Consider the following 23,372-nt stretch of genomic DNA (forward strand, 5'->3'; position numbering starts at 1 on the left):
GGGATGGACAAGGGCAGGGCGATTCCGCCTCCGGCAAAGACATTTGGGAACCATGGCAACAGGCCCAGAAGATCAGCCCGAACAGCCAGCAAGCCAAGACCAAGTTTACTGATCAAGGAGAACGGGAGAACTCCAGTGCTAGGGGAATACTGCACATAGAATTCATGGCTTTTTTTTACCATGATTCATTAGTTTTTCAAAGTTAATTTTTTTAACTGTTTTTTTAATTTCTCTTTTTCCCTTTTTCAACCAACACCTTATCAATCCCTTTTTTTAAAAAAAAAAAACATTTTTTATTTTTCAGTTTTAGAGTCATATTTTATCCCTTCATAGTAGTTACCCTTATTTTTGGCATATATATATATATATATATATATATATATATATATATATGTTGTTCTCTCCTTAAAATTTTGAGATACAGTTTCTTCTAACAGATCAAAATATACCCTAAATCACTAGTGTATGGCTTTGTTCTAGTCTCCTGCCTGATCACATTCTCTCCCTTTTTTTTTTTTAATCTTCTTTCTTTTTTCAAACAACTTCTTATCGTATCAATTCCTTTTATAAAATCTTTTATAATTTTCATCATTATAATCATCTTCCATCCCTTCATTGTATCAACCCTTATTTTGTATATATATAAGTCTTTCTTCCTTTAAAATTTTAGGAGGCACTTTTTTCTAACAGACCAAAATACGCCCAAAATCTAGTGTGTGGCACTGATCTATGCACTAGCCTGATCATATTTCATCATTTTCGGTTCTTTTTGTATTGTTCTGTTTTTGTTTTTAATCTTTTTGGTTTTTTTCTTCTTTCTTTCTTTTCTCTTTCTTTTTTCTTTCTTTCCCTTTCTTATCCCCTGGTTTCAGGTCTTTTCTAATTTGTATAGAGTATATTTGCTGGGGACGTTGTTAACCTGTTAGCATTTTGTTCTCTCATTCATCTATTCTCCTCTGGACAAAATGATAAGATGAACAAAATCACCTCAGCAAAAAGAACAAGAGATAGTACCGTCAGCCAGGGACCTACTCAATACGGACATTAGTACGACGTCGGACCTAGAGTTCAGAATCATGACTTTAAAGATACTAGCTGGACTTGAAAAAAGCGTGGAAATTATTAGAGAAACCCTTTCTGGAGAAATAAAAGACCTAAAATCTAACCAAGTCGAAATCAAAAAGGCTATTGATGAGGTGCAATAAAAAATGGGGGCACTAACTGCTAGGATAAATGAGGCAGAAGAGAGAATCAGTGATGTAGAAGACCAAATGATGGAAAATAAGGAGGCTGAGAAAAAGAGAGAGAAACAACTCCAGGATAACGAGGGCAGAATTCGAGAGATAAGCGATATGATAAGACGAAACAACATTAGAATAATTGGGATCCCAGAAGAAGAAGAAAGAGAGAGAGGGGAAGAAGGTATAGTGGAGCAAATAATAGCAGAGAACTTCCCTAATGTAAGGAAGGAAACAGGCAACAAAATCCAGGAGGCACAGAGAAGCCCTCTCAAAGTCAATAATAATAGCTCAACACCCTGACATCTAATAGTAAAACTTACGAGTCTCAGAGACAAAGAGAAAATCCTGAAGCAGCTCGGGAGAAGAGATATGTAAACTACAATGGTAGAAATATTAGATTGGCAACAGACCTATCCACAGAGACCTGGCAGGCCAGAAAGCACTGGCATGATATCTGCAGAGCACTAAATGAGAAAAATATGCAGCCAAGAATACTATATCCAGTTAGGCTGTCATTGAAAATAGAAGGAGAGATAAAAAGCTTTCAGGACAAACAAAAACTAAAGGAATTTGCAAACACGAAACCTGCCCTCCAAGATATATTGAAAGGGGTCCTCTAAGCAAAGAGAGAGACTAAAAGCAGCACAGATCAGAAAGGAAGAAAGACAATATACAGTAACAGTCACCTTACAGGCAATACAATGGCACTAAATTCATATCTTTCAATAGTTACCCTGAATGTAAATGGGCTCAATGCCCCAGTCAAAAGAAACAGGTGGTCAGATTGGATTAAAAAACAAGACCCATCAATATGCTGTCTGCAAGAGACTCATTTTAGATCCAAAGTCACCCCCAGATTGAAAGTGAGGGGGTGGAAAACCATTTACCATGCTAATGGACACCAGAAGAAAGCTGGGGTGGCAATCCTTACATCAGACAAATTAGATTTTAAACCAAAGACTGTAGTAAGAGATGAGGAAGGACACTATATCCTACTTAAAGGGTCTATCCAACAAGAAGATCTAACAATTGTAAATATCTATGCCCCGAAAATGGGAGAGGCCAATTATATAAGGCAATTAATAACAAAAGCGAAGAAACACATTGACAGCAATACAATAATAGTGGGGGACTTTAACACCCCCCTGACTGAAATGGACAGATCATCTAAGCAAAAGATCAAAAAGGAAATAAAGACTTTAAATGACACACTGGACCAAATGGACTTCACAGACATATTCAGAACATTCCATCCCAAAGCAATGGAATACACATTCTTCTCTAGTGCCCATGGAACATTCTCCAGAATTGATCACATCCTAGGTCACAAATCAGGTCTCAACCGATACCAAAAGATTGGGATCATTCCCTGCATATTTTCAGACCACAATGCTTTGAAACTAGAACTCAATCACCAGAGGAAAGTTGGAAAGAACTCAAATGCATGGAGGCTAAAGAGCATCCTACCAAGGAATGAATGGGTCAACCAGGATATTAAAGAAGAATTAAAAAAATTCATGGAAACCAATGGAAATGAAAACACAACTGTTCAAAATCTTTGGGATACAGCAAAGGCAGTCCTGAGAGGAAAGTATATAGCAATACAAGCCTTTCTCAAGAAACAAGAAAGGTCTCAAATACACAACCTAACCCTACACCTAAAGGAGCTGGAGAAAGAACAGCAAAAAAGCCTAAACCCAGCAGGAGAAGAGATATAATAAAGATCAAAGCAGAAATCAATGAACTAGAAACCAAAAGAACAGTAGAACAGATCAACGAAACTAGGACCTGGTTCTTTGAAAGAATTAACAAGATTGATAAACCCCTGGCCAGACTTATGAAAAAGAAAAGAGAAAGGACCCAAATCAACAAAATCATGAATGAAAGAGGAGAGATCACAACCAACACCAAAGAAATACAAACAATTATTAACACATATTTTGAGGAACTCTATGCCAGCAAATCAGATAACCTGGAAGAAATGGGTGCATTCCTAGAGATATATCAACTACCAAAATTGAACCAGGAAGAAATAGAAAACCAGAACAGACCTATAGCCACTAGGGAAATTGAAGCAGTCTTCAAAAATCTCCCAAGAAACAAAAGCCCAGAGCCAGACGGCTTCCCAGGGGAATTCTATCAGACATTTTAAGAAGAATTAATACCTATTCTCCTGAAACTGTTCTAAAAAATAGAAATGGAAGGAAAACTTCCAAACTCATTTTATGAGGCCAGCATTACCTTGATCCCCAAACCAGACAAAGACCCCATCAAAAAGGAGAACTACAGACCAATATCCTTGATGAACATTGATGCAAAAATTCTCACCAAAATACTAGCCAATAGGGTCCAACAGTACATTAAAAGGATTATTCACCATGACCAAGTGGGATTTATCCCTGGGCTGCAAGGCTGGTTCAACATTCGCAAATCAATCAACGTGATTGATTTGATAATACATTAACAAAAGAAAGAACAAGAATCATATGATCCTCTCAATAGATGCAGAAGAAGCATTTGACAAAGTATAGCATCCTCTCTTGATCAAAACTCTTTAGAGTATAGGGATATAGGGTACATACCTCAATATCATAAAAGCCATCTATGAAAAACCTACAGCGAATATCATTCTCAATGGGGAAAAGCTGAGAGCTTTTCGCATAAGGTCAGGAACGCGGCAGGGATGTCCACTCTAACCACTGCTATTCAACATAGTATTAGAAGTCCTAGCCACAGCAATCAGACGACAAAAAGAAATCAAAGGCATCCGAATCGGCAAAGAAGAAGTCAAACTCTCACTCTTTGCAGATGATATGATACTGTATGTGGAAAACCCAAAAGACTCCACCCCAAAACTGCTAGAACTCATACAGGAATTCAGTCAAGTAGCAGGATATAAAATCAATGCACAGAAATCAGTGGCATTCCTATACACCAACAACAAGACAGAAGAGAGACAAATCAAGGAGTCGATCCCATTTACAATTGCACCCAAAACCATAAGACACCTAGGAATAAATCTAACCAAAGAGGCAAAGGATCTGTACTCAAAAAACTATAAAATACTCATGAAAGAAATTGAAGAAGACACAAAGGAATGGAAAAACGTTCCATGCTCATGGATTGGAAGAACAAACATTGTGAAGATGTCAATGCTACCTAGAGCAATCTACACATTCAATGCAATGCCCATCAAAATACCATCCACTTTTTTCAAAGAAATGGAACAAATAATCCTAAAATTTGTATGGAACCAGAAGAGACCCAGAATAGCCAGAGGAATATTGAAAAAGAAAAGCAAAGCTGGCGGCATCACAATTCCGGACCTCGAGCTCTATTACAAAGCTGTCGTCATCAAGACAGCATGGTACTGGCACAAAAACAGACACATAGATCAGTGGAACAGAATCAAGAGCCCAGAAATGGACCCTCAACTCTATGGTCAACACATCTTTGACAAAGCAGGAAAGAATGTCCAATGGAAAAAAGACAGTCTCTTCAACAAATGGTGTTGGGAAAATTGGACAGCCACATGCAGAAGAATGAAACTGGACCATTTCCTTACACCACACACAAAAATAGACTCCAAATGGTTGAAAGACATAAACGTGAGACAGGAGTCCATCAAAATCCTAAAGGAGAACACAGGCAGCAACCTCTTCGACCTCAGCTGCAGCAACTTCTTCCCAGAAACATTGCCAAAGGCAAGGGAAGCAAGGGCAAAAATGAACTATTGGGATTTCCTCAAGATAAAAAGCTTTTGCACAGCAAAAGAAACAGTCCACAAAACCAAAAGACAACCGACAGAATGGGAGAAAATATTTGCAAATGACATATCAGATAAAGGGCTAGTATCCAAAATCTATAAAGAAACTTCTCAAACTCAACACCCAAAGAACAAATAATCCAATCAAGAAATGGGCAGAAGACATGAACAGACATTTCTCCAAAGAAGACATCCAAATGGCCAAAAGACACATGAAAAAGTGCTCAACATCACTCAGCATCAGGGAAATCCAAATCAAAACCTCAATGAGATACCATCTCACACCAGTCAGAATGGCTAAAATTAAAAGTCAGGAAATGACAGATGTTGGCAAGGATGCGGAGAAAGGGGAACCCTCCTACACTGTTCGTGGGAATGGAAGGTGGTGCAGCCACTCTGGAAAACAGTATGGAGGTTCCTCTAACAGTTGAAAATAGAGCTACCATACGATCCAGCAATTGCACTACTGGGTATTTACCCCAAAGATAGAAATATAGGGATCCGAAAGGGTACATGCACCCCAGTGTTTATAGCAGCAATGACCACAATAGCCAAACTGTGGAAAGAGCCAAGATGTCCATGGACAGATGAATGGATAAAGATGTGGCATATATACACAATGGAATATTATGAAGCCATCAAAAGGAATGAGATCTTGCATTTGCAATGACGTGGATGGAAGTGGAGGGTGTTATGCTGAGTGAAATAAGTCAATCAGAGAAAGACATGTATCATATGATCTCACTGATATGAGGAATTCTTAATCTCAGGAAACAAACTGAGTGTTGGTGAGTGGTGGGGGGTGGGAGGGATGGGGTGGCTGGGTGATAGACATTGGGTAGGGTATGTGCTATCGTGAGCGCTGTGAATTGTGCAAGACTGTTGAATCACAGATCTGTACTTCTGAAACAAATAATGCAACATATGTTAAGAAAAAGGAAAAAGAAGAAGATAGCAGGAGGGGAAGAATGAAGGGGAGTAAGTCGGAGGGGGAGACGGACCATGAGAGACGATGGACTCTGAAAAACAAACTGAGGGTTCTAGAGGGGAGGGGGGGTGGGGGGATGTGTTTGCCTGGTGTTGGGTATTAAGGAGGGCACGTTCTGCGTGGAGCACTGGGTGTTATGCACAAACAGTGAATCATGGAACACTACATCAAAAACTAATGATGTAATGTATGGTGATTAACATAACAATAAAAAAATTAAAAAAAGAGAGAGGCAGTACCGACTGCCAGGAACCTAATAAATATACACATTAGTAAGATATCAGAACTAGAGTTCAGAATGACAATTATAAAGATACTAGCTGGGCTTGAAAAAAGCATGTAAGTTATTAGAGAATCTCTTTCTGGAGAAATAAAAGAACTAAAATCTAACCAGGTTGAAATCAAAAAGGCTATTAATGAGGTGCTATCAAAAATGGTGGCTCTAATTGCTAGGATAAATGAGGCAGAAGAGAGAATTCGTGATATAGAAGACCAAATGATGGAGAATAAAGAAGCTGAGAAAAAAAAGAGATAAACAACTACTGGATCATGAGGGCAGAATTCAAGAGATAAGTGATACCATAAGACAAAACAATATTAGAATAATTGGGATCCCAGAAGAAGCAGAAAGAGAGAGAGGGGCAGAAGGTATATTGGAGCAAATTATAGCAGAGAACTTCCCTAATGTGAGGAAAGAAACAGGCATCAAAATCCAGGAGGCACCGAGAACCCCCTTCAAAATCAATAAAAATAGGTCAACACCTTGACATCTAATAGTAAAATTTAGAAGTCTCAGAGACAAAGAGAAAATCCTGAAAGCAGCTCGGGACAAGAGGTCTGTATTCTACAATGGTAGAAACATTTGATGGGCAGCAGAGCTATCCACAGAGACCTGGTAGGCCAAAAAGGACTGGCATGATATATTCAGGGCACTAGACGAGAAAAATATGTAGCCAAGAATACTATATCTAGCTAGGCTGTCATTGAAAATAGAAGGAGAGATAAAATCTTCCAGGACAAACAAAAACAAAAGGAATTTGCAAACACGATACCAGCCCTACAAAAAATATTGAAAGGGGTCTTCTAAGCAAAGAGAGAGCCTAAAAGTAACATAGACCAGAAAGGAACAGAGACAATATACAGTAACAGTCACCTTACAGGCAATAAAATGGCACTAAATTCATATCTTTCAATAGTTACCCTGAAGGTAAATGGGCTAAAGGCCCCAATCAAAGACACAGGCTATCAGATTGGATAAAGAAACAAGACCCTTTGACTAGCTGTCTGCAGGAGACTCATTTTAGACCCAAAGACACCTCCAGATTAAAAGTAAGTGGGTGGAAAACGATTTACCATGCTAATGGACATCAAAAGAAAGCTGGGGTGGCAATGCTTATATCAGACGAATTAGATTTTAAACCAAAGACTATAATACGAGATGAGGAAGGACACTATATCCTACTTAAAGGGTCTATCCAACAAGAAGATCTAACAATTGTAAATATCTATGCCCCTAACATGGGAGCAGCCAATTATATAAGCCAGTTAATAACAAAAGCGAAGAAACACACTGACAACAATACAATAATATTAGGGGACTTTAACACCTCCCTCACTGAAATGGACAGATCATCTAAGCAAAAGATAAACAGGGAAATAAAGTTTTTAAATGACACACTGGACCAAATGGACTTCACAGATATATTCAGAACATTCCATCCCAAAACAACAGGATACACATTTTTCTCTAGTGCCCAATGGAACATTCTCCAGAATAGATCACATCCTAGATCACAAATCAGGTCTCAACCAGTACCAAAAGTTTGGGATCATTCCCTGCATATTTTCAGACCACAATGGTTTGAAACCAGAACTCAATCTCAAGAAGAAATTTGGAAAGAACTCCAATACATGGAGGCTAAAGAGCATCCAACTAAAGAATGAATGGGTCAACCAGGAAATTAAAGAAGAATTAAAAAAATTAATGGAAACAAATGAAAATGAAAACATAACTATTCAAAATCTTTAGGATGCAGCATAGGCAGTCCTAAAAGGTAAGTATATAGCAATACAAGCCTTTCTCAAGAAACAAGAAAGGTCTCAAATACACAACCTAACCCAAACCTAAAGGAGCTAGAGAAATAATAGCAAATAATGCCTACACCCAGCAGGAGAAGAGAAATAGTAAAGATCAGAACAGAAATCAATAAAATAGAAACCAAAAGAACAGTAGAACAGATCAACTATGAATTGGTTCTTTGAAAGAATTAACAAGATTGATAAACCCCTGGCCAGACTTATCAAAAAGAAAAGATAAAGGACCCAAATAAATAAAATTATGAATGAAAGAGGAGAGATCACAACCAACACCAAAGAAAAACAATTATAAGAACATATGAGCAACTCTATGCCAGCAAATTAGATAACCTGGAAGAAATGGGTGCATTCCTAGAGAAGTATAAACTACCAAAACAGAACCAGGAAGAAATAGAAAACCTGAACAGACCCATAACCAATAGGGAAATTGAAGCAGTAATCAAAAATCTCCGAAACAGACAAGAGCCCAGGGCCAAATGGCTTCCCAGGGGAATTCTACCAACTATTTAAAGAAGAATTAATGCCTATTCTTCTGAAGCTGTTTCAAAGAATAGAAATGTAAGGAAAACTTCCAAACTCATTTTATGAGGCCAGCATTACCTTGATCCAAAATCAGACAACGACCCCATCAAAAAGGAGCATTACCAATCAATATCCCTGATGAACATGGATGCAAAAATTCTCACCAAAATACTAGCCAATAGGATCCAACAGTACATTAAAAGGATCATTCACCACGACCAAGTGAAATTTATCCCTGGGCTGCAAGGTTGGTTCAACATCCGCAAATCAATCAATGTGATATAATACATTAATAAAAGAAAGAACAAGAACCATATGATCCTCTCAATAGATGCAGAAAAAGCATTTGACAAAGTACAACATCTTTTCTTGATTAAAAGTCTTCAGAGTGTAGGGATACAGGGTACATACCTCAATATCATAAAAGCCATCTATGAAAAACCCACAGTGAATAACATTCTCAATGGGGAAAAACTGAGAGCTTTTCCTCTAAGGTCAGGAAAGTGGCAGGGATGTCCAGTCTCACCACTGCTACTCAGCATAGTACTAGAAGTCCTAGCCTCAGCAATCAGACAATAAAAAGAAATAAGAGGCATTTGAATCAGCAAAGAAGGAGTCAAACTCTCACTCTTTGCAGATGATATGATACTTTATATGGAAAACCCAAAAGACTCCACCCCAAAACTGCTAGAACTCATAGAGGAATTCAGTAAAGTAGCAGGATGCAAAATCAATGCACAGAATTCAGTGGCATTTCTATACACCAACAAGAGAGAAGAAAGAGAAATTAGGAGTTGATCCTGTTACGATTGCACCACAAACCATAAGATACCTAGGAATAAATCTAACCAAAGAGGCAAAGAATCTGTACTCAAAAAACTATAATATACTCATGAAAGAAATTGAGGAAGACAAAAAGAAATGGAAAAACATTCCATGCTCATGGATTGGAAGAAGAAATATTGTGAAAATGTCTATGCTACCTAGAGCAATCTACAAATTTAATGCAATCCCTATCAAAATACCATCCCCTTTTTTCAAAGAAATGGAAAAAATAATCTTAAAATTTGTATGGAACCAGAAAAGACCCCGAATAGGCAGAGGAATGTTGAAAAAGAAAAGCAAAGCTGGTGGCATCACAATTCCGGACTTCAAGCTCTATTACAAAGCTATAATCATCAAGACAGAATGGTACTGGCATGAAAACAGACACATAGATCAATGAAACAGAATCGAGAGCCCAGAAATGGACCCTCAACTCTATGGTCAACTAATCTTTGACAAAGCAGGAAAGAATGTCCAATAGCAAAAAGACAGTCTCTTCAACAAATAGTGTTGGGAAAATTGGACAGTCACATGCAGAAGAATGAAACTGGACCATTTCCTTACACCATACACAGAAATAGACTCAAAATGGATGAGAGACCTAAATGTGAGACAGGAATCCATCGACATCCTTGAGGAGAACACAGGCAGCAACCTCTTCGACCTCAGCCATAGCAACTTCTTCCTAGGCACATTACCAAAGGCAAGGGAAGCAAGGGCAAAAATGAACTATTGGGACTTCATCAAGATAAAAAGCTTTTGCACAGCAAAGGAAACAGTCAACAAAACCAAAAGTCAATGGACAGAAAGGGAGAAGATAATTGCAAATGACATATCAGATAAAGGGCTAGTATCCAAAATCTATAAAGAACTTATCAAATTCAACACCCAGTGAACAAATGATCCAATCAAGAAATGGGCAGAAGACATGAACAGACATTTTTCCAAAGAAGACATCCAAATGACCAGTAGACACATGAAAAAGTGCTCAACATCACTCGGCATCAGGGAAATCCAAATCAAAACCTCAATGAGATACCACCTCACACCAGTCATAATGTCTAAAATTAAGAAGTCAGGAAACTACAGATGTTGGTAGGGATGCGGAGAAAGGGGAACCCTCCTACACTGTTGGTGGGAATGGAAGGTGGTGCAGCCACTCTGGAAAACAGTATGGAGGTTCCTCAAAAAGTTGAAAATAGAGCTACTGTACAATCCAGCAATTGCACTACTGGGTATTTACCCCAAAGATACAAATGTAGTGATCTGAAGGGGCGTGTGCACCCCAATGTTTATAGCAGCAATGTCCATAATAGCCAAACTATGGAGAGAGCCAAGATGTCCTTCGACATATGAATGGATAAAGAAGAAGTGATATATATATACAATGGAATATTATGCAGCCATAAAAAATGAAATCTTGCAATTTGCAATGTTGTGGATTAAACTAAACGGTATTATGCTAAGCAAAATAAGTCAATCCAAGAAAGACAAGTATCATATGATCTCACTGACATGAGGAAGTTGTGAAACAAGTGAGGGGATCATACGGGAAGGGAGGAAAAAATGAAACAAAATGAAACCAGAGAGGGAGACAAACCATAAGAGACTCTTAATCTCCGGAAACAAACTGAGGGTTGTTGGAGTGGTGGGGGGGTTGGAGGGTTGGCGTGGCTGGGTGATGGACATTGGGTAGGGTATGTGCTATTGTGAGTGCTGTGAATTGTGTAAGACTGATGATTCACAGACCTGTACCTCTGAAACAAATAATACATTATATATTAAAGCAAAACTAAAAGAAGATAGTAGGAAGGGAAAAGTGAAGTGGGTAGGAAATCGGAGGGCGAGACGAACCATGAGAGACTATGGACTCTGAGAAACAAACTGAGGGTTTTAGTGGGGAGGGGCATGGGTGGATGGGTTAGCCCAGTGATGTGTATTAAGGAGGGCATATTGCATGGAGCACTGGGTGTTATACGCAAACAATGAATCATGGAACACTACATCAAAAACTAATGATGTAATGTATGGTGACTAACATAACGTAATAAAATAAAATTAAAAAAAAAGAAAATGGTCTATAAACCTACCAAATCTAACCTCTCCCAAATCAACCTCCTTCTGAGATGTTGAAATTTGAGTACTCTTTATAGCTGGAATACAGTTTAAATCATACACTGTGGTAAGTCCATAGACAAATTGGCAAAGTTGTAACAATCATGCCCCAGGTATTCATTATGAAAGGTTACATTTTCCTAGGGTCTAGTATTCCTAGCATATAGTTACTGAAACATTTTTCTGAGTGGTCTAAAGATCACAGAAACCTGCATATACCAGAGCCTTCCCTTGTTTGGACATGAAGACTTTTACTTTTCCACCTTCTTCTTAACTGTGGGTACCCATCAGCAAGGTAAGGTCACTTCAGTCTCCTAAAACATCAATTAAAAATAATTCCTAGACTTTCTGCCCCAAACTGGGAAGCTTGCTACTCTTCTCTCCAATTATTAGCCAGTGTGAGCTCTGTGAGAGCTCAGGCTGTAGTTGCTATCTGAGATGGGTGGAGTATCATCATTACCAGACATTAAGGAAAAATCAGATACTAATTTTTCAAATTTAAGTGTAAACTAAGTCCCACAGTATATGAGCTACATCCAAAAAGCAACTGTGTGGCAAGCTACCTGGGAAAAAAGGGAGCAGGGGTGGAGAATATGGCCATCCTCTTGTTAATTTGCCATAAACCATCATTTAATTGATGCCAACTCTTTCTTAGATAGAGTAATAGGCATTGAATATAGAAAGATGAGGAGAAGCAGTTCTAGTCATAAAGGCTCATAGAAAATTAAACAGACACAAAAGCTTCCAATTAGGAAACCAAAGTGCAAGCGTGAACACGTTTTCTACAAACCTGGCCAAAGAATTCCTTATAGGGAAGTAATAATCTTAGTGGGAGATTCAAACACACTTCTGTCAAAAAACTGATGAACAAGTAGAAGAAAAATAAGTAAAAATAGAAAATATTTAAGGGCATCATTAGAAAAATAGACCTAAGTGGCATATATAGAATACCATGCCCATTGAGCTCAGAATACACATTCATTTCATTTTTCAAAAAAGATTTTATTTATTTATTTGAGATAGAGAGAGAATGAGAGAGAGAGAGCATGAGCCAGGGAACAGAGGGAGAGGGAGAAGCAGGCTTCCCACTGAGCAGGGAGCCCGACGTGGTGCTCCATCCCAGAACCACGGGATCATGACCTGAGCCGAAAGCAGACGCTTAACCGACTGAGCCGCCCAGGCATCCCACACATTCATTTCAAATACACACAACATTTACTATAATTGACTATACAATGGGTGAACTTTCAATAAATTTCAAAGGATTGAAATTATACAAGATATGTTCTCTGACGTCAGTGGAGTAAAGCTAAAAATTAGTATCAAGAAAATAACTTAAAAAACCCAAATTTTGAAATGAAACAATATCTAAATAATCCCAGTTAGCTCTCCGTAGTTAGTAAAGCTAAATATCCACATATCCTATGAACCATCAATTCTCTTCCTAGGGATATGTCCCCACCAAAATAGATATATGTATTAGAGAACGTGTGTGTGTGTGTGTGTGTGTGTGTGTGTGTAGGTGTGTGAGTCTGTGTGCATTTATAATTTTCATAGTACTATTATGTGTGTTAGTTAAATCTGAAATCACACCACTAACAGAGAATGGAAAAGTGAGTTTTGATATATTTATACATAATGAGACATTCTACAGCAACAAAAATGAACAGATTTCTGTTACTGTACGTGTTACATCATAGTTGTTACATGGAATCATACAAACATTGTTGAGTGAAAAGGATGGGTAGTAATGAATATTTGAGATAGTTGTTACCTTTTATAAGTAGTGACAGTGGAGTGTGAGGTGGACATTTGGGCTACTGGTTATGGTTTTCTTTCATCATCTGGCTTGGTAGATGCTGAGTTGTGTCCACTTTGTGAAATTCATTGACCTGTACATTTTTTATTTGTGCACTTTTATGTCCTCTGTACCTAAGATAGATTTTTGAAAGGGCATTAAAAAAAGATGCCTTTCTCTTTTAATATTATCCGAAGTCTCTCTAATTCCCTTCAGAATTTTCAGACATGCATTCCTTACTCCTGGAATTTGATCTGACGTTATTATTGGTATTTAAATAAATTCTTAAAATCTTCCTTGACCTAAAAAATTATAAAGAAACTATTTAACATTAAATATAATTGGAATTTTAAAAATATTAGTTCTAAATCTTTATTTTTTAGAAAAATGTAGCTTGAGCAATAAAAAATTTCTTGAGTGTTATTTAAATATATTTTGTGAAATATTCTATTATCAATTTTAGTAAATATTCTCAGGACATTTATAAAAAGTACTGAAAATTCAATACACATCTACTTATTCTACACCATTATGCTTTCAAATTTGTAGGTAATTTAATTTAATTTTATTTTTTTCATCATGATAAGTGTACTTTTTAATCTTTTAAACTTTTAAAGTGTGTACTTTTTAAACTTTTAAACCCTATCTCCTATTTCCCCCACCCACCCACCCACCTCTAGTAACCATCAGTATGTTCTCTATAGTTTAGAGCCTGTTTCTTGGTTCGTCACTTTTTTTTTCGTTGCTCATTTGTTTTGTTTCTTAAATGCCACATATAAGTGAGATCATATGGTATTTGTCTTTCTCTGGCTGGCTTATTTCATTTAGCATTGTACTCTCTACCTCCATCCATGTCATTGCAAATGGCAACATTTTATTCTTTTTTATGACTAATATTCCATTGAGTATAGATACTACATCTTCTTTATCCATTCAGGTATTGATGGATACTTGAGCTATTTCCATAAGTTAGCTATTGTACATAATGCTGCTATAAACACAGGGGTTCATGTATCCCTTTGAACTAATGTTTTTGTATTCTTTGGGTAAATATCCAGTACTGTGATTATCAGATCATAAAGGTAGTTTTATTTTTCATTTTTTGAGGAAACTCCATACTACTTTTCACAATGGCTGCACCAGTTCACATTCTTACCAACAGTGCAAAAGGGTTCATTTTTCTCCACATCCTCACCAACACTTGTTTTTTATGATTTTGATTTTAGCCATTCTGACAGGAGTGAGATCTTTCACCTCTTTAGTTAGGTTTATTTCCCAGGTATCTTGTGGGTTTTGGTGCAGTTGTGAATGGGATCATTTCCTTGATTTCTCTTTCTGCTGCTTCATTATTGGTGTATAGAAATGTAACAGATTTCTGTACATTGATTTTATATCCTGTGACTTTGCTGAATTCATATATCAGCTCTAGCAGTTTTTTGATGGGGTGTTTTGGGTTTTCTACATAAAATATCATGTCATCTGTGGAGAGTGAAAGTTTGACTTCTTCCTTGTTGATATGGATGCTTTTATTTCTTTTTGTTGTCTGATTGTTGAGGCTAGGACTTCCAGTACTGTGTTGAACACACACACCAGTACTGTGTTGAACTGGTGAGAGAGGACATCCCTGTCATGTTCCTGACCTTAGGGGAAAAGCTCTCAGTTTATCCCCTTTGAGGATAATGTTAGCTGTGGGTCTTTCATATATGGCCTTTATGATGTTGAGGTATGTTCCTTCTATCCCTACTTTGTTGAGGGCTTTTATCAAGAATGGATGCTATGTTTTGTCAAATGCTTTTTCTGCATCTATTAAGAGGATCATATGGTTCTTATCCTTTCTTTTATTAATGTGGTGTATCACATGGATTAATTTGTGGATATTGAACCACCCCTGCTTTGGTATCAAACGTTTTTTACATTTTGAAGTTTATCATGGTATTTACTTCTCCCATAATTTTTCAAAATGGTATTTGATACTTATCTCTAGTCACTTCTTCCCTACCACCCCCATGTTTGAATTAACTTTTGCTTTGGATTTTCCTCTTTGCACTTGAATGCACAGGTGGGAGGCCATGTTCAGACTCCATGGGAGGCACTGTCAACCAGTGGCCCTCAGTGAATGGAAGTCTCCCTTGGGAGCCCTGAGTATTGTAAACCACATTTTCTTTCAAGGGGCACCATGTACACTCCTGGTGTTTTACTTCTTGTATGGAGGCCATACTTAAACATGTTATTCTTATGGACACATGGTGACTTGTACCTTAGGGATGGTTATAAGAGAATTTCAAGTGTTTAAGGAAACATTACCAGAAGATCATGTAGCCCTCAGGTGACTGCAGAGCTCTCTGCAAATGAGGTAATCCTAGGTTATATGAGTGATTTCCAGAGGGATAATAAATTGGTTATTTATGCACACCTGGTGGTCAGTTTTACCCATAATAATCATTTAATTAGAAAAGGTAGTCTAGAATTTGTCCTCGACTTTGGCTCAAGTAATCAATGACAGCACCTTAGCCTTGGAAGGCATCAGACCCAGTCTCAACTCCCTGGCTAAGGTTGATATTGATGACAGAATTGCCCTTCCTTTTGTGGGCCAATGTGGAGTCTGTGCAGTTGGTAATACACCCTATTATAACTGGGTCAATGCTACTTGCCAAGTGGAAGGGTCTTTAGAGAAATTTAAGGTGAAAGCTACTTGGATTTCTAATGTAGACCCTGATTATTTATTGGATCTCTTCAGCCATTTAGAATAGAGACACTGGGGTTTCTAGCTTGGATCAGTACTGCAGGTTTGCCACATGGTACTACCTGGAATCTTGTTGAAAATAGCTTTAATTAAATGCTGCATGGAACACACTGAATGGATATAATCTCAGCCTTTGTTAGTGAGATTCATCAGAGCGGCTAACAGAGATGTATGCACAATAGAAAATTTGCTAGAGGCCAAGACTCTAGAAACCAAGAATGGAATCAATGGGAGACAATCCTCCCTGGGTCTCTCTCATTTCTGCACACTTGGGCATTAATATCCAATTTGCTCCAGACTACCTTTATAAGAATGTGTATGTAAGCAGACAGCGTTGGAAAGATATATGTGTTTTACAATCCAGAGAATAAAGATATCTATAGATAGATATAGATATCCCTTCCCAGAGCAGATTTATTTACATTACAGAAATTAAAGATAGGGATGTCTCCCTCCCCTCTCTGGACCCAATTTATTTACCTTACATGGAAATAAAGAAAGTGCCATCTCTGGAAGGGAGAATGTGCATAATAGATCAGGGCTGGAAGGGAGAATGTGCATAATAGATCAGGGTTGCCTAATCTTGGGGTTTCTCTCCTATAATTCATCCCATTGCATGGGCAAAACTGGGTCTTCATCACATCACTCTGTGAGACTTGGAGCTCAGGAAAATGGCACAAAATGTCACTCTGGCTATTCTTACTGCTGTGGGTAATAAAGTGTCATTTGTCTCTGAGCCAAAAGCCTTGTCTTTTCTGCTGTTGTCTATAAAACTGTGACAGTCTAACTTACTAGCTTTCAAATAGGGTAAAATCTTCCACCTTCCCAGGTTCTTTCTTGAAAATATATTTATGATACTTATGTGTTAATGATTAGTTGGCCATGTTTCATTATGAAATGTCCTCATTTGTCTCTGTTAATACTCTTTGTTTTGGAGTCTATTTTGTCTGATATATATTACTTCTTAAGTTTACTATTTGGGGCGCCTGGGTGGCTCAGTAGTTAAGCATCTGCCTTCGGCTCAGGTCATGATCCCAGGGTCCTGGGATCGAGTCCCACATGGGGCTTCCTGCTCGGCGGGAAGCCTGCTTTTCCCTCTCCCACTCCCCCTGCTTGTGTTCTGCTATCTCTCTCTGTCAAATAAATAAATAAAATCTTTAAAAAAAATTTTACTATTTGCATGGTATATATATTTTTTGATCTGTTTACTTTCAAGTTGTCTGTGTCTTTATGTTTCAAATGTGTCTCTTGTAGATAGTATAGAGTTTGTCCCCCATTTTTTTCCTTCTGAAAAATCTCTGCCCTATATCTTGACTAATGTATTATTATTCAATATAATGATTGAAATGCTTGGATTTAGGTCTAACATTTTATTTTTTGCTTTCTGTTTTCCCCTCTGCTTTTTGTTGCTCTGAATCTTCTTTTCTAACATCTTCTGGATAATATGAAGTGTTTAAAGATGTAAATTGAATTTATCTATTGGATTTTTAACTACATCCTTATACATGATATTCAGTGGCTTTATGGGGGATATAAAATACATGTCATAGTTTAGTTAAATTTATTATTGTACTTCTTCACAGAAAATGAGGAAACCTTTCAATATGTCAGCCCATTTACTGGTGCTATCTATTGCATTATTGTTGTCACATGTATTACATTTGTTTATATTATTTTTATTGCTTTAAAGGGGGCTATGTATTTTCATGATATTTAGCATTTTCTAAGAATTTTTCTTCCAACTTGAAGAACTACTTTTAGTATGTTTTTTTTTTTAAAGATTTTATTTATTTATTTGACAGAGAGAGACACAGTGAGAGAAGGAACACAAGCGGGGGGAGTGGGAGAGGGAGAAGCAAGCTTCCCTCGGAACAGGGAGCCCGATGCAGGGCTGGATCCCAGGACCCTGGGATCACGACCCCAGCCTAAGGCAGACGTTTAATGACTGAGCCACCCAGGTGCCCCAGTACTTTCTTTAACTAAGATCTACTGGTAATAAATTTTTTCAATGTACATTTATTTTAAAATGTCTTTATTTTTATTTATTCTTAAATAATTTTTATTGGATATACAATTAGGAATTTATTTATTTATTTATTTAAAAATTGTATTTATTTATTTGAGAGAGAGAGAGCACAGGCGGGGAGGAGGGGCAAAGGGGGAGGGAGAAGCAGACTCCTTGCTGAGCAGGGAGCCCAATACAGGGCTCAATCCCAGTTCCCTGTGATCATGACCTGAGCTAAAAGCAAACGCTTAACTAACTGAGCCACCTAGGTACCCCTACAGTTAGGAATTTAAAGGATTTTCTTGTGTGTGTCTATTTTATTCTCTCTGTACTTTAAGGATATTTTTCCATCATTATCTGTACTTCATAGTTTCTGATTAGACATCACTGCACATTTGAATCATTATCTGTATATATCATATTCTTTTTCTTTGGCTGCTTTCCAGGTTCTCTATTTATCTTTGTTTTCCAGCAGTTTTACTATCCTGTGCTTATGCATAATTTTTTCTATACTTATCCTCCTTGTAATTCACTAGTTTTCTTGATTCCCAAAATTAATATTTTTCCTCATACTTGGGGGAAATACTTTGACCACTCTATTTTAAATATTTTTTCTATACTATTTCTCTCTCATATCCTTCAGGAACTTAAATTGAAACATACAAGACAACTTGATGTTGTCACTTAGGTTCTCAAAGCTCTTTTTATTTTTTAAAAAACTTTATTCTTTATGTTCTTCAGGTTGAATAATTTCTATTACAGTATCTTCAAGTTCGCCATATCTTTCTGGTCATAGCTATTATGTTGTCAAGCTCATTTGTCAATTTTTCTGTACAATGTGTTTATAGGTGGTTTGTGTGAAAAGACTACTTGTTTCGTCCTTTCTTTTAAAAAAATATATCAACAGGTAGGAGAGTAAAAAGGAAGGCACTGAAGGGCTGGCTGAGAAATGAAAAGAGCCTCCAAAGAGATTAAAATGACAGCATGGGGGAGAAAAAGTGCATGAAGGTGAAGACATTTGGAAGGGGTGGAAGAAACTATAAAATATGGAAACCAAGTGTTTTAGAGAAAAAACTGTTTTCTCCTGTCACCAATAATTTGGAAATGTGATTTCTAAGACTGAGATATAAAACAAGACAGCCAGCAACAAGTAAATCTCCTGGAAATTGTCAGAAAAGTAACAGTTCCTTAGGGGTGGATTGAAGGGAGTTTTCTGCCAATGTCAAAAATTACATGTGAGTTTTCCTAGAGCAAGGGTTGTATCTCTGAGAAAGGGATTTGCAACAGATCCTGATGAATATGTATCATTTGTGGGTTTAGAAGGAGGACGAACCTAGAGCAAGTACAGTAGAATTTCAGGCCAGTTGGGAATCTATAAATGCCTCACTCATAAGGAGTAATGCATCCTTATGTTTAATATACAGAATTATTGGGGGCAGGATGTTAGCTAATAGTTGTGATGAGGTGAGCTCATTCAAATGCGGTAACCCAAGAATAATTTTCTACAAAAGAAGTAATTTGTAATATGTATACATGTCATATACTGATTTATACCAATTATATATACTTGATGTGATAGTGGAAGTCATATAATTTAGACATTCCTGGAAGTGTCAGCAAAGGACCACCTGCCAAAATACATCATGAAACATATTACTTCAGATAATTTACACACAAAAAATACTCTTAGGAAGAGGTGTTTCATAGAAAAATATTATAATTAAAACATGATGTATTCATTAACCTCTTTTATTCTTTTATTGTATATATGGCAGGGAAAATGAAAAAGTCTTTAGATTTAGAAATAGGATTGAATCTTATCAGAGATGCTAACTTTCTTTTAAAGCAGAGCAAGTTATTTCTGTATCACTATTACCCTAATTGTAAAAATAGGGATAATAATATTTCTAACATAATTATTTTAATGACTAAGCTAGCACCATACTTGACATATACTAGCCAATTTATGTCATAAGTTCACAGATTTAGCAGACTGCATCATGCAATGAATGCACTTGGGGTTGATCCAATATCATTAATAAGAAGGGAATGTAGCCATTTCTCAGGGTTTCAATATATAACATCCACCTTCTTTGCTTAGTTTGTTAAATTGCAGTTGGGTTTTTGCTTTTTTCACCAAGTAGCATGTACTTGTTTTGATCAAACTGCTGTTATATCAAGTTAATCCTCTGTATAGGGTTTTCATTCTAGTAGTGAACAAAGTCTGTCAAATTTCTAATCTTCCCTTAGCTGCAGTGAATAAGCTAGAGCTTATTCAATTCCAAGGCTCTCTGAGAATTGTTTTCTCTCACATTTCAACCCCTTTCTCACCTAGAAGATGGGAATGCTGTGAAAAGAGAATAAGTGAATTACTTAATTTGGTTGAACAAAATCTATGCATGTAGTTCCTAAGGAAATAAAAGATGTTTTCCCCGCAGGTTGAGATTTTCAGAAATATCATTTTCTTCAAATGTGTTTTTAAATAAGAAATATAAGATATTTTATTTTTTGGAAAGTGGTTTAATGCTTATCAGGCTTTCCCCAACAACATGGTTTGTAAGATGAGCCCCTTAAACTAATTTATATTTCATCATTATCAACTTAATCTCTTTTAAATTGATTTTATGTTCAGGAGGACAAGGAATATCAAATGTTTGCTTTTCACTGTGCTTACTATTTCTTCTCATCATGGCAAATAAGTTGAAAATTTTTTCCCTTTTCTTAGAAAAGAATGGTGAGTTCAGTTCTTTGACCTCCTGCTAATATGAGTCTAAAATTTTTAGGTTTAGTCATATCATAGCTTAAATCTCTTCTTTTTAGAGTTTCACAGGAAACATTAAAAATATGGGGTGCCTGGGTGGCTCAGTCGGTTAAGCATCTGCTTTCACCCAGCCAGGGTCCTGGGTTTGAGCCCCACATTGGGCTCCCTGCTCAGTGGGGAGTCTGCTTCTCCCCCTCCTTCTACGCCTCCCCATGCTCATGCTCTCTCTCACACTCTGCTTTCCCTCTCTTTCAAATAAATAAATAAAATCTTTAAAAAAATATGAGAAATATATTTCCAGAATGGAGAACATAAAATTGGATTCAATAAAAAAAATTAGTCTTTAACAATATTGACCTGGTTAACTCTTAATCTTATTTCTTATCTTAGGTTGGATGATGTTGCTCCTGGAATCATTTTCTGACTTCCAAGGCTAATTTTGGTGTCTTTCCTACGTGTCCCTGAAATCCCAAGACTTCCTCTAGCATAAAGCATTTCTCATTATATTGTATTGAAACCAATATTATATATTGGTTTCTTCATCACTGAAGGGCTATCTATTAGAACAGGAGTTGTGTCTCTCTTCTACACCATGCTATTCATAACATTAAGCACAGTACCGCATAGATAGCAGATAGTCAGTAAATATTTGTTGAATGAGTCAATAAATCTACTATGTATAATACCAGAGATTTTTTTTTTCTGAAGATGCATTGTTAATAATGAGACAAACAGAAATCAGAGATGGACTAAGGAAATTATGAAAACATTTGTCCTGAGTTCTTAGTTTTTCTACATTTCTTTCTTTGATTTTGAGTTAAGCCACCCAGTGTCCTTCCCAATTATGTGTGCCAAAAATGACCATTTTTGCTTGAGCTCTTTTGAATTGAACTTCTATTCCTTGCAATGACAATAATCATGACTAATAATTTTGGTATTGGTCAAATAGATTGTTAAGAGTGGAACATTAATGTTGAAGGAAAATATTTTATATGAAACTTGTCCATGGATGACTCAGGGATTGATTATAATTCTGCTCTTTACTTGTCCCCATTCTTTGTGGTCTTCAATTATAAAAATTGACAGAATTAAAAGAGTAGTGATCGTATGCTCTAAGTAGTATAAGTGTTGGGTAAATGAAATATAAAAAGAAACATCTCACATTTGTTAAGAGTTAGGTGGGTCCATTAACCTCAATTCATATTATCTTATTTGATCCTCAACATAAGCCAGTGGAAGAAGTAGGAATAATTATCCACCATGTTATGAGGAAATTGAAATTTAGAAAGATTATATAACTTGCCTGAAGTTACACAGTTAGTGATTTGGGAAGGCACAGTTTGAACCCATGTCTTCGCATTGTAAATCCTTGCAAAAGGCAACTCCCAGCTTCAGATCTGGATAATTGAATGGATTTTGATGATAACGGCAATACGCAAGAAAAGAGCAGAAAGAACATTTGTTAGGGAAGATATTCTTGAATTTTATTTATTTTCCAGGTTAATAATTGAATTAACTCATTAATTATCATTCTTTGACACTCACAGAATTCGTTTAAAGCTCAGTTATAATCTTTATCATCCATGATTTTTCATATAGCTCTTTCTAATCACAATAGTTCCTTATAGTTCATCTCATTGTATCTGCCATTGTTCTTAGAACAATGCTTTCCACAAAATGGAAATTGAGAGCGCCGAATCCTAACCACTAGACCACCAGGGAGCGTCAACACAAAATGGAAATTGAAATGCTTGTTGAAAGTATTGGATTTATATCTCTAAATAACAGATTTATAATAACATTAAATATAACAAATATAAGACCACAATAACATAATTTTACATTGAATTTCAAAATGCAATGTCTGTATAGATGGGGTTATAGGAAAATTTCCTATTTAAATTTTGTAAGAAAATTGCAAATGAAGGTGGGAATAAAGGGGTTTCTAAATTAATACTATGCCCATTAAATAAAGTTTGCAGGTGCCTCACTGGCATGAGTCTGTTTTGGAACCCAGCAAATGTAATTAACAAGTGAAATTTCAGATATCCAATTGTCGAGGGGTTGAGTAAAAGATCAATAAGCAGCTGCATGAAGGAGACAATAATCAAAGGTGAGAAAATGAGAAAGTATATGCAAAGCTTCAGTCCTGTGTCCAGTTGTATTACTGATAATTCTAAAGTATAAAGCCACTTTATATATAATTGTTGTAGTATAATCAGAGTGACTGAGCTGACATCACTCAGCAACCTACGGGCAAAGGTGAAAAGATGTTTCTCCTCTATCGCAGTCTGTCTTTTTACTGTAAATGGCCTCTGACCCAACAGAATAATTAGCTTCCATTGTGTTAACCTGTTAGAAAATACAAGCACATACTACTGTGAATACAGAAAATTTTTCCCCAACTTAATAACATTGCCTTTGGAGCAAGACCTTCCTTTAACAGCTGTTGTAAAGACAGTAAAGGCATCTCATGACAATACCCATTTTTCTTTCCTGCTGAGGTTAAGT

Source organism: Eumetopias jubatus, unplaced genomic scaffold, assembly GCF_037043125.1.
Source record: "Eumetopias jubatus isolate StellerSeaLion01/CBP00866 unplaced genomic scaffold, mEumJub1_p1.0 scaffold_16, whole genome shotgun sequence".
In the NCBI taxonomy this organism is placed as follows: domain Eukaryota; kingdom Metazoa; phylum Chordata; class Mammalia; order Carnivora; family Otariidae; genus Eumetopias; species Eumetopias jubatus.